Here is a 12,430-nt window from a genome sequence, read left to right on the forward strand (position 1 = left end):
TTTTCTGGAGTCTCAGGTTGTATTTACGTACATGAGTGGCTTGACATACACTATTGTTTTGTGATTGGTCAGTTGATCCCATGTCTGGCAGCGAATTGAAAACAGTTCTTATGCTGGGAAAATCTGATTGGTCGAGAGATGTGGAGTTATCTGATTGGCTGTTGTCGTTATTCTGTTGCTGGATCTTGAAGGGAAAGGTTCTTGTTCTTCTGAGAGCTGGTGTCCGGGATCTGCTCAATTTCAAAGTTTCTTCTCTTCTATTATAGCTGTTTTTGTGCTTGTATACAACCTCTGACAATAAAGTTTGGTGAAAAGTCCTGTAACATTAACGTAGATGAAATGTTAACGAAAGTTACCTTACTGTCCTTCGAAATAGTCACCTCCCATTACTATGCACCGCTGAGATCTCCTATACATGGCCTGGAAACTTTGCAAGAAGTCTTCTTTTGGGATGGAGTTCAAAAACCTTGTCATGTTTCGTTGGATGTCAGGAATATCGTTATATCTCTTTCCTTTCAAAGCGAGTTTGAGTCATGGGAATAGGAAGAAGTCTGGAGGATTGAGATCTGGCGAGTATGGTGGATGTTCAATTTGCACCACCCCCCTTTTTTGCCAGGAACTGTTTGACGATATTGGCTGTCTGAGGGCGAGCATTGTCGTGAACAAGAAACCATGAACTTTGTTGTGCGTACTGAGGTCGTACCCTGCGTAGACGTTTCATGAAACGGGTCAAAATCACATGGTTGCAGCAATCATCATTGTTCCCTCAGGTAGAAATTCCTTGTGGATTTTCCTGTTCTCAGTTAAGAACCAGCGCACTAAACAAGCACTTTATAAAACAAGTCTTTCACGGAACACAAACGACGCTCAACTGAACAACGGTGGTGGCAGATAGTCAACACCTGCCACTACGCATGTGCAGCATTTTGCTTCGCCAGTGTTGCCAGATCGGCTGTTCTGACTTCATTCACCAAACTTTATAGTCAGAGGTTGTATTTCAATAGACTTTATGTAGATTCATGGAAAGAAGTGGTCAACATTAGCTATTACCTGTGTTTTGCTGAACTGTACACTGTGATTGTCATTAAGCGCATGCTCCGCCACTGCCGACTTTTCTGTTTGGCCCATTCTGCAGCATCGTTCATGCTCTTTTATTCTCGTGGCCACAGATCTTTTTATGGTTCCAATATATACCTGGCCATTCTCCCAGCATAAGAACTGTTTTCAATTCACTGCCAGACATAGGATCAACTGACCAATCACAAAATAATAGTGTATGTCAAGCCACTCATGTATGTAAATACAACATGAGACTCCGGAAAACTTGACTTTGATCCAGTTTTATCAATTCTCCTGATGATGCCAACCACTAGTGTTGGGGAAGCGTTGAGAACTAACTCAAACGGATGACGGTCTTCGAACCTGAACAAACAATTTTCATCGAATGATGGCCATGAAAACCTTATCAAGGCATTGATTACTGTCTTTACAACATTGATTGATTGTTGAACTTTTATAAAATGAAAACACTATCGTTGTTGGTGTCATCACCAACAACATATTCTCTTGTATATGTTACAGTAAAAGCTCAAAGACTGACTGGTAAAAATCTAGGTTTTTTACCAAAAGGTGAGTTGGTAAAAGCCTGTGTGAAATACACTTGTAAAAGTATGTTTTTAATGGATAAATTCCTGTCTCTCATTAATTAATTAATTATAATTAAATTATATAACAACTATAATAACTTAATTATTAACGCTATTGAATTAATCAACTATCTAGAACTCAATACTTCCTGATACTAATGAAATGACTAATTATCATTAATTAATTAATTGAAACTTCATACTGTTCCAAGAAAATTAATTAATTTGAATAGTTAAAACCGGTTTTCTATGAACCAATTGACCAATGGTCATGATGATTATTGATGGTCAGAGTAGATTAATTAGGTAATTAATAATTTCATAATCAGCATCAGGAGTAAATAATTTTAACAATTGTTCAATTAGAGTCAGAAACGAATAAGTTCATGGCAGTTAATTAATTAATTTGTTTATTATTAATTAGTCGTAATTATTGAATAATTATTAATTAATAAGGAACTGATAAGTTCAAGAACTAATGAGTTTATAATGATTGATTTATTCATTAAAAACAGGTTTCAACTTGGTAAATGACTGAAATGAGAGAGAAAACGTTTATATATATATATATATATATATATATATACACACTGAAGAGCCAAAAAAACTGGTACACCTGCCTAATATCGTGTAGGGCCCCCGCGAGCACGCAGAAGTGCCGCAACACGACGTGGCATGGACTCGACTAATGTCTGAAGTAGTGCTGGAGGTAATTGACACCATGAATCCTGCAGGGGTGTCCATAAATCCGTAGGAGTAAGAGGGGGTGGAGATCTCTTCTGAACAGCACGTTGCAAGACATCCCAGATATGTTCAATAATGTTCATGTCTGGGGATTTTGGTGGCCAGCGGAAGTGTCTAAAGTCAGAAGAGTGTTCCTGGAGCCACTTTGTAGCAATTCTGGACGTGTGGGGTGTCGCATTGTCCTGCTGAAATTGTCCAAGTCCGTCGGAATGCACAATGGATATGAATGGGTGCAGGTGATCAGACAGGATGCTTACGTACCTGTCAACAGTCAGAGTCGTATCTAGACGTATCAGGGGTCCCATATCACGCCAATTGTACACGCCCCATACCATCACAGAGCCTCCACCAGCTTGAACAGTCCCCTGTTGACATGTAGGCTCCATGGATTCATGAGGTTGTCTCCATACCCGTACACGTCCATCAGCTCGAAACAATTGGAACCGAGACTCGTCAGACCAGGCAACGTGTTTCCAGTCCTCAACAGTCCAATGTCGGTGTTGTCGGGCCCAGGCGAGGCGTAAAGCTTTGTGTCGTGCAGTCATCAAGGGTACACGAGTGGGCCTTCGGCTCCGAAAGCCCATATCGATGATGTTTCGTTGAATGGTTCGCACGCTGACACTTGTTGATGGCCCAGCATTGAAATCTGCAGCAATTTGCGGAAGGGTTGCACGTCTGTCACGTTTAATGATTCTCAGTTGTCGTTGGTCCCGTTCTTGCATGATCTTTTTCCGGCCGCAGCGATGTCGTAGATTTAATTTTTTACCGGATTCCCGATATTCACGGTACACTCGTGAAATGGTCGTACGTGAAAATCCAAATTTCATCGCTACCTCGGAGATGCTATGTCCCATCTCTCGTGCGCCGACTATAACACCACGTTCAAACTCACTTAAATCTCGATAACCTGCCATTGTAGCAGCAGTAACCGATCTAACAACTATGCCTGACACTTGTTGTGTTATATAGGCGTTGCCGACCGCAGCGCCGTACTCTGATTGGTTCCATATCTCTTTATTTGCATACGCATGCCTGTACCAGTTTTTTTGGCTCTTCAGTTTATATATACACGCACACACACGCGCGCGCGTATTTCAGGCTTTTACCAAGCCTACAGGGAGATTCAGAAAAGATGGGGAAAACTTTAAGAAGTGATAGTACACACCAATGCAAACAATTGTCATCAAAGAATGCATAGTCTAACATGAAACGCAAACGCGCTAGCGCGTTTCGAAACGGCCGCTCTGCAAACATTAAAATGACATTCCTGTTGAAATTTATCGGGAGAAAAAGAACACCATGCATGCAAATGTAACCTGGGGAGGAAGAAGAAACCGTATGCAAATCTGCGTCACAGTGAATAAAAGGCGCGGACGCTAGCCCTGTGAAGTTACTCCAGCGTGTAACGGAGTTCCAACAGTTGTAATGTATGGGATAATGGCGCACTTTAGTAATACTGAGTCCGCGCCTTTTATTCACTGTCATGCAGATTTGCATACGGCTTCTTGTTCCCCAGGTTACATTTGCATGAATGATGTTCTTTTTTCTCCAGATAAATTTCATCAGGAATGCCGTTTTAACGTTTGCGGAGCGGCCGTTTCATGTTAGACCATGCATTTTTGATGACAATTGTTTGTATTGGTGTGTACTATCACCTCTTAAAGTTTTTCTCATCTTTTCTGAATCATTCTGTATAGGGCCTTTTCCAACAACATAAATTTTTATAATTACTAATTTCCATCATAGCCAAAATCGCGTACTTCTTTAGCTGTCCGATCGGTGGTGGGAATTTTGGATCATGAAAAACAAGAAAAATATTTCTTACATGTAATCCAAACAAGCATTTTTTTCTGGTCCCTTTTTGGGAAAATGTGGCTACGGACAGGCTGGTCGTCGATCGGCTGCAAAGGTAGAGTTCAATGGAGGTGAATTTAATATTTTTTCTATAGTAGGACTTGACAAATAAAAAAAAATTAAGCGCCAGCCAAATTTTTTAGGAGACAATAATTTTTTCCTACTTTTCCGGGACTAGCTGTTTCCTTTTCAATTCCGATATTCATGCTGACAAAAATTTCGTGTTATATTCTCACATTTAATTTGATAATTACATAGAAAATTTCAGATACCAACGCCGATTTTTTAGTTTCCATGGTGACCTGGCGCTTGGGATTTGTCACATCCTGGTCTTTAGAGATTATTGTTCGTTCCGAGAAAAACTGAGTGAAGGGAAGCTGGCAGCTGAATAGAGACCGCCTAACTTGGTTTCATTGCATGGGCACCGGAACCATGGGGCTGAGGCTATTTGAGCTCCCCCCTCCCACGCTTACGCGCTTAAGACCCGTTTATACGGGGCGACTGGCACCTTTCAGCCTCACCCTCCTCCGGCACTCCCAAATGTTTCCTTCATCTCGGCACCTCTGTTTCACTTACTAGACAATTTGCTTAATAATATATTCCTGCTAGACCTCATCAGTATTGAATACGCAAAAACGGGAAAAAACATATTTTCGTTTGTTAAACAAATGAGAGATTCCAAAATAGGCATACAGACTTGCAGAAAACGTGGGATTTTTGAAAACCACGGCAGTGAAAATGTCAGAGAGAAAAAAAAGAAAGTGAAAAGAGAGAAGAGAAAGCAACTACATAATTTTTGCATAGGAATGAAGGACCATCAAATACGACATTTTTTTCACCACTTACTTTGAGAACACAGCACTAATCTACAAAAAAACTAACACAGAGCAGTATTCTGAAATGCTAAGAGAATGAAATAAGAAAGATAAAGTGGTCGCCTCCCAACATTTAGCCCCAAGTTTCCTGTTTTACCAGTTTTCCTTCGATTACTCACCTCGAGTTTCCAGTAAGAGAAAAAGACATCAAAGTGAGTTAGCGACACAAACATACAATAAAAGATCACTACTACCTCCGATGTCATAACAGGAGAGGGTCAGTGATCTTTAAGTATATACAGCGTAGGAGTGTTCAAGATCTGAAATGCAAAACAGTTTTGGGACAAAAGAGCCGTCACAGCTCTTTCTAAGCAAACTATGACCACACTTACCGAAGAATCTCTTTAGTAACAAATTGGCTCAACTTTAGGTGCAAGTGGTGCCCTGCAGAAGCATGTTCAATTCCGCGAAGCTATTGTATAACAAATCAATCAGCAAACCATCACATACGAAGACAGGGATGGTTTGAAAACATCTGTAACAGGCAATTTTCATCAAGTTATTCTTGCCTGTTATAGAGTTTGAAATTAAGCCCGATTGTGTGGTTTATTAATATTCATTGATTATCCGATTATATCCACTGCGATTTTTGGATCACTTTTTGAAAACTATTAATATTCAGGCATCTGAAATCTTCATAATTCAAAGCAGCAATTCCCAAACGATGCTGAGGTGTATGTTTTAGGGATAAAATTATATCGAACGTAGTAAAAGGCTGTGATTCTCAATCAGCGTGTCACGGATATTTAGGGTGCTACCGAAGTGCTTCGAGAACGAATAGGGGTTCCGCGAGATATTTATAATTTCCAAGGCCGCCACGAAAGTAAAAAGTTTGGGAATCTCTGATTTAAAGTATATATACGGTTGGATGAATGGCCTCATAGCCTAAGACGTTATCAAATGATACACATTACATGTAAAATGCATGCAAAATATATGAATTATACGCCATTTTTGTGTGCAAGTAAAAAATTATTTTCAATATGTGTTTTGCCGAATGGCATCGAGCGTGATATGGAAATTTTCAGTTTTCGTGATGTGTAAACGAAGGTAGGGTAAAAAGAGATAAATAAAAATATTCCATTTATGTATTCCCACAGTAAGAACGTCGACCGTGAGCAGTATCTCATTATTGTCTTACACATCCGTAACGGGTGACTATTTTGCTTCACTACATTTTGCAAGAACATGATCTTTTTTCTATTGCTTAGATTTTATTTTTATGGAGATTGATATTTTCAAGCCGGAATGTAGATGGAAACATCTGATATTAGACAGAAACCATAAAATTTTAGCATAGTGTCAACTCTGATAGTAAAGAAAACAGGCCATACGAATTGGAAATGAGATTTTTTTCCATCACTTTCCAACGTAGAACTATGATAACGGCAAATAATAATAAAGAAAAATTGATTCGACCCCGGTACTACTTCTAATACATACATGAATATAAATAGCAGACAGTATACACACAACATAGGATTCTAACATAAAACGCCCTTCATAAGATTTGATGGAATGTAATAAGGCAATATTTTTAGGTCTGAAGGGATTTTCCGGCATTTCAAGTTTTGCACACGTTTGATCACAGGAGTTTGCGCAAAGAAATTTATTTCAGTATAATCCGAAGAATGAATCATGGATTCAAGATAGGTCAAGCGGAAACTGATCGGTTGGGAGTTCTCGTGTTTTAAATTATTTTCATGATCTGTGTATGCTGCCGTACATTATGCCTTTGTAAAATATTTTTGCGTTCGCGAAAGTTTTATTTCTTGAAGAGAAGGATTTTTTTTTCAATTTGTCTAATGAAATTATGCACTGCGGCCAGGAATTGAAAACCGCGGTTTGACATTACTGTGGTTATGCCTGTACTTGAAATCTTACCAGTCGTTGTATGTAAAATGCAGATCTGTAAATTTTTCATTAATACAAATACCACAATAGGCAAACTGCCCAACGAGATGGCTGACAAAAAAATGCCCGTAAAAATTATGGATTCAAATGAATTAACATTTCAGCAACCCAAAAAAGCAATTTTCATGAAAAAACTAAAAACTACGATAAATATACAATACATTACCCTAAAGAAATTATGGTTGTCTTCATCTAAGTATGGATAGCCTCTCGATTTATCCCAATGTGGATATCTTATTTCTTTTTAAACGTGACAATTATGGTAAAATTCACGACACCTGAGGGAAGTTATTCCATTTATTAACAACCATACTAGAAAAAAAATTCCCAGCGACACCACAACCTGGAGTTGTCCTTCGTCAATCGATATTTTGTCCCCTTGTCGAAGCGAGGATATTTGATGAATTTTTAATTTTTCTTGCTTCATTCATGATTAAAACCGTATGTACTTCCAGAGCCACAACTAAGCGAGGGCAGGGGAGGGTCCGTTGTCCCGGGCGCTGGAGCAGGAGGGACACTGAATTTACTCCTTCTCCATTAAAAACTACGGGGAAGTGCACAGAAATGGTTACTGGGCCCGGGCGACAGAGTAAATTTTCGTTTCTAGTTGCGGTTCTGTTTACTTCCACCCAGAGAGTAATTTTAAAAATGGGTGCAGAATATTGAGCTCATTCTACGTTGAGCTAGCTCATGGCGAAATAAATCTTCCAACGAAGCCAATAAAATCAAAGTAGGAAATTTTTTTAAGTGCGTTTTAATTTATAAACGAATTTTAAAAATTGACAAATCTGCGTAAACGTCATCATTAGCAAAATTTAAGGGTAGAAACTTAAAAATACAGCTTCACAAATTAGAGTCACATAAATTAAACCAAGTCACGTGATATATATTCACGCTTTCTTAACACACCGTTTTTTTCTTTTTCTCAAACAATAGAAAGATTATTTAACGACACTTTCGGTGAGTGCAACACCATTACGATACGGTGAGTAATACAGGATGAGCAACGAAAGTTATGATTGACTTGCAGTCGAAGCAAGAACCGTGGAAAGAATAATTTACGCTAGTCTTCTATTTATGCGTAAGTAAGTCGAAAAGACGGCTTTTTAAAATTTATACAATATGATTGAACGCCACGGAAAAGCCAAATAGCATTATGACTTGTGTTGCCGGAAGCTCTTGACGTCAACTGCGTGACAGTGAACTCGGTGACTGTCAAAATGATTGCAGCTTTTCGTACCCGCAGGCCATACGAATAATGGGAACGCTCCACGCTCCAATAGCGCCTCTTAATCGTTTTGGAACATCACTCTCGAAGATGTGTGAGCGACCAGAAGGACATTAATGAATAGAATAAAGAAATGCGCCATATCAAAGTGACCGTGAAATAAATAATAAGTACATGATGAACCTACTTGAAGTCTGTGCGACTAAACCAACCAATTAAGAAAAAGAAAGAAGTCGAGTTTGTTTTCAAAACAAAGTTTCACACACACACAAAAACAATGCTTGCATTATCACTTTTAAGAATCACTTATTCGGTACACAAAATTTCATTTTTATGCACCACTCGTATAGTAATACAGATAAGATAGTGTGAGACAGATAAATTGAATTCTTATAACAACGAGATAATGAATTTCTTTTGTGGTAATGATAAGCTCAAGAAAAGAAGAAAGGAGGAATAGAAAATTATATCTCCTTGTAACAATTCCAGACATGTAAATCGAATTTATATACGCGGTATAAGCGAAGAAAATAAACTAGAATAACTTGTAACTGTGAGGCGTCTCATACTGTGATAATGCATATGAAAACATAAGGTTTTCTTCATAAGGGCTTGACAAATCCCAGGCGCCAGCTCACCACGGTGACTAAAAAATTGGAATGGGCATCTGAAATATTATGCGATTATTAAATTGGCGTCTTTTTAGACACCAATTTAATAATACAAAATACAATACAAAATTTTTGAAAATTATATCAGCGTGTCTACCCACATAGAAAAGGTCACCAAGTCTAGGAAAAAACCATTAATTTTGGACCGTTTTTCTTGAAAAACTTATGTTTGACAATCCAAAAAATTTGGCTGATGGCTAAATTCTGTTTAGATTTGACTAGAGTCCTAATGAATATAAGATACTCTCTGATGATTCAGATGGTTGGCAAAATAATACAAAAAGCTTTTATTTGATTTGCAATGCGCCAATTCGAAAAATTAAATGAAAAATATTGCCACTGAGAATATATAAAGCTTTTGAAAACTCTTAAATAATGCATGCGTAAAGCAAAGACTGTTATACATTTGTCAGCCGGTCGTACAATCTTTTTTCAGAGTTCTAAATTTCTCGAATGTACGCAATATCAGCTCTAGTTAACAGCTAAGAATTCATTATACATAAAGAGAACCGTAGAATGAATGTTTCAACTGATGTTTGAAAGAAACTAGGACGAAATAGATAATGAAGAATATGAATAATGACCAACAGAAAATTGAGAGAAAAAAAAAACGAGAATACCCGCCTTTTTTTTTTAATTGATATAATTTCTCGCAGATAATTATAATCTCGTAGGTGATTCAACATGCATGGATCTTTCCACCGGGTCCATGTCAAATTCACAATTACACATTAATCTCAATGATAATGTGAAAAAGGGCGGAGAAGAATCACCACTCAAAGAAAAAAAAAGAGAGAATATTTTACGATATATTCATAGGACTCGTCCATCACTCTCATTTTTGATAGAAATAATGGCTTCATCATTCCCCAATTCACGACTCGAACATTTCTACTTTAGCACCCTATCTCTTAGCCATAGGCGAAAGCACCGCAGTCGGCAAAAAAAAAAAAAGAGGAAATAAATAATTATTCAAATAATATTACCGCATCTGCCGCCCTTTTCCAAGATGAAACTTAATCCACTATGGTTCACCCCATGAAAACGTATTTGCATTTTTTTTTTCAAATACGGATGTAAATGGTTGCTCTATTAGTCATTTTTAATTGGAATAATACATCAACACCACAATTTGATTATAGTGGCTTTGTTAATTAGTTACAATGACCAATTAAGGATAAAATATAGTTTTCCTTTATTTTACTGTCATCTAAAAACAGATAAAATCTTGCTTAGTAAAATTGAATATTTGTTTTCTTGAATTTTATTTCCAATTCCCCGTCAATCTGGTGCGATTTTAAAAATTTCTAAAGACGTAAAGCAGCTCTCAAAAAATGACACCTATAAGGAATAAACACTTTCTAGATAAAAAAGAATTGTACTTATATAGCCGTATTTTCGAACTCTAAAAGGTGTACTTTCTATAATACCAAAGAAATTGATGCAAGTTTTTCGACTATGCAATTTGTCATGTACATTTAAATATACACCAGATCATAAAGGGTCATCATACTTGTATGTATCAACTTGTATTCTACAAATAAACATTTGCTAAAAAATGCTTGCTAACGTCCAAAGTCAATTTTGAGCATTTAAAATACTATTTAATTATAATTGATATTTGAATGTTGTATAGTAAAACTTCGGTTAACCATCACCGTCTGAACCACGGCTGTGACAGATAATCGAACAGGGATAACAGAAATCTCTTAATACATATGTACAGTAACGTGATTTCACTGCGGCATTGAGACGAAAATGAAATCCTTTAAAAGTTATTAATACATACATATTGCATTTAATTTTACACAAAACGATCAACATTAACGTCAGTATAAGGCCAGGCGGCATTGAAAATAGCTTCCTTTGCGTTGTATCTCTTCCAAAATTCTTTGACAGTCATATCATTCATCATCATATGAAAGCAAGCCTTCGATAAAAGCTATTCTGTGACGTCGCTTCATATTTTAAATTATGCCCTGGTCCATAGGCTGGATAAGTGGAGTTGTACTAGCTGGGAGAAAGAGACATGCTATTTTTCCATCATCACTTCTGAGTTCACAAGAGGGATAAGTTGGGGCATTGTCCATTAACAGCAATTTCGCTCTGCGGCAAACTGCTTTTATATACTGCTTTTTGGTCATATGAGTTCTAACTTGAGGCACGAAAACGTTGTGGAAACATTCTGAAAAAATTGTTTGGTCCATCCAAGCACTTTTTTGGGCATAATACTTCACAGGCAATGTGTTCATATTTAAATTTCTGAAAGCACGTGGTTTTCTGGATTTACCAATTACAAGCAAGGGCAGTCTGCGATTGCCGGTGACATTTGCACAGACCATAGCAGTAATCTGATCTTTTTGGACCGTAAAACTTGGCTGTTTTCCCGTGTTTTTTTAGATGACGACGGATAACAGAAATTCACGGTTAAACGAGTGACGGTTAATCGAAGTTTCACAGTACTATAATTTTCATAGTACATTTTTTGAAAACTGTTTTTTGAAATAAAAACGTAGCCGCCGCAAACCTTGAAAATTATGTTCTTAAAAACCGAAGCATAGCCGCGGCGAATAGGCTAAGGAATAGGGTTAATATTTTATAACTGCTTCTGTAATGGCACATATATTTGAAATCTGTACTTCTTCGTCTTGGGTTTTTTTTTCTCAATGCTATTTTAAGCCAAAATAAAAGGAAAAAAATCAATACAACAGTAAAACCACCAAACTAAGTAAATAATAATAATAAAAAAAAATGGAAAACACATTTATTTTCTTTATTTCATTCGTCGTTCCTTTGCGACTGGAAAAGCAAGATGTTTTTATTTTCGTGACATCGCGCCGATGGTGCATACGAGTACATTGTCCCGATGACATTCATACTCATATGTATGCATACATACAAATTTACCTTATTTTCTGTGTTGTCTCAAAAATTCAATCACGTTGTCCTACATAAAACTACTTTGCTCTAAAAGTGACACTGGCGTGACAGATGCATTTGCCGCGTGATTTTATCTCAGCTCTTGGTTGTCCCACATGTTTTTAACAAACAAAAACAAAAAAAAAAAACCAACAACAATAGCTTTCTGGGGTGTTCAACATTAATAAGAAAAAGCGTGTGTGATGCGAACACTTAAGATGATAAAATTCAATTCATTCATATTGTTTTCGAGTAATGATCTTCACCGGGATTTCGCTAATTGAGAAGACGGAATAACAAAACGATGAACAACAGCACAAGAACGTTCACGGAGTCTCAAAATACACGAGATATATACATGTACCTATATATTGTATATGAAGGTTCATTCAATTCGGCTTTCTTATCAGTACCATTCGTTGTGTGTTTCAATTAGAGAAGACTAACCTCCGTTCCATGGTTCTTCCCTTTATTTTTCTCAAAATTATTAATCTTGCTATTTTTGAAGGGAAACTCTTTCGTACATCAATGAAAAATAAATTTATAAAACTTTAAAAAAAAACCCACAAAGTTTCTTTC

General features: G+C 37.1%; 1 protein-coding gene across 3 annotated transcripts in view; it reads right to left on the reverse strand.

Annotated features, from left to right (window-relative positions):
* The window catches only part of LOC149085378 (uncharacterized), a 47,678-nt gene that overhangs the window by 19,146 nt on the left and 16,102 nt on the right, over positions 1–12,430 (reverse strand). The window lies entirely within an intron of this gene.

This window comes from Pholcus phalangioides, unplaced genomic scaffold (assembly GCF_987345545.1).
Source record: "Pholcus phalangioides strain wild (caught in Gottingen) unplaced genomic scaffold, Ppha-v1.0 ptg000007l_1, whole genome shotgun sequence".
In the NCBI taxonomy this organism is placed as follows: Eukaryota; Metazoa; Arthropoda; class Arachnida; order Araneae; family Pholcidae; genus Pholcus; species Pholcus phalangioides.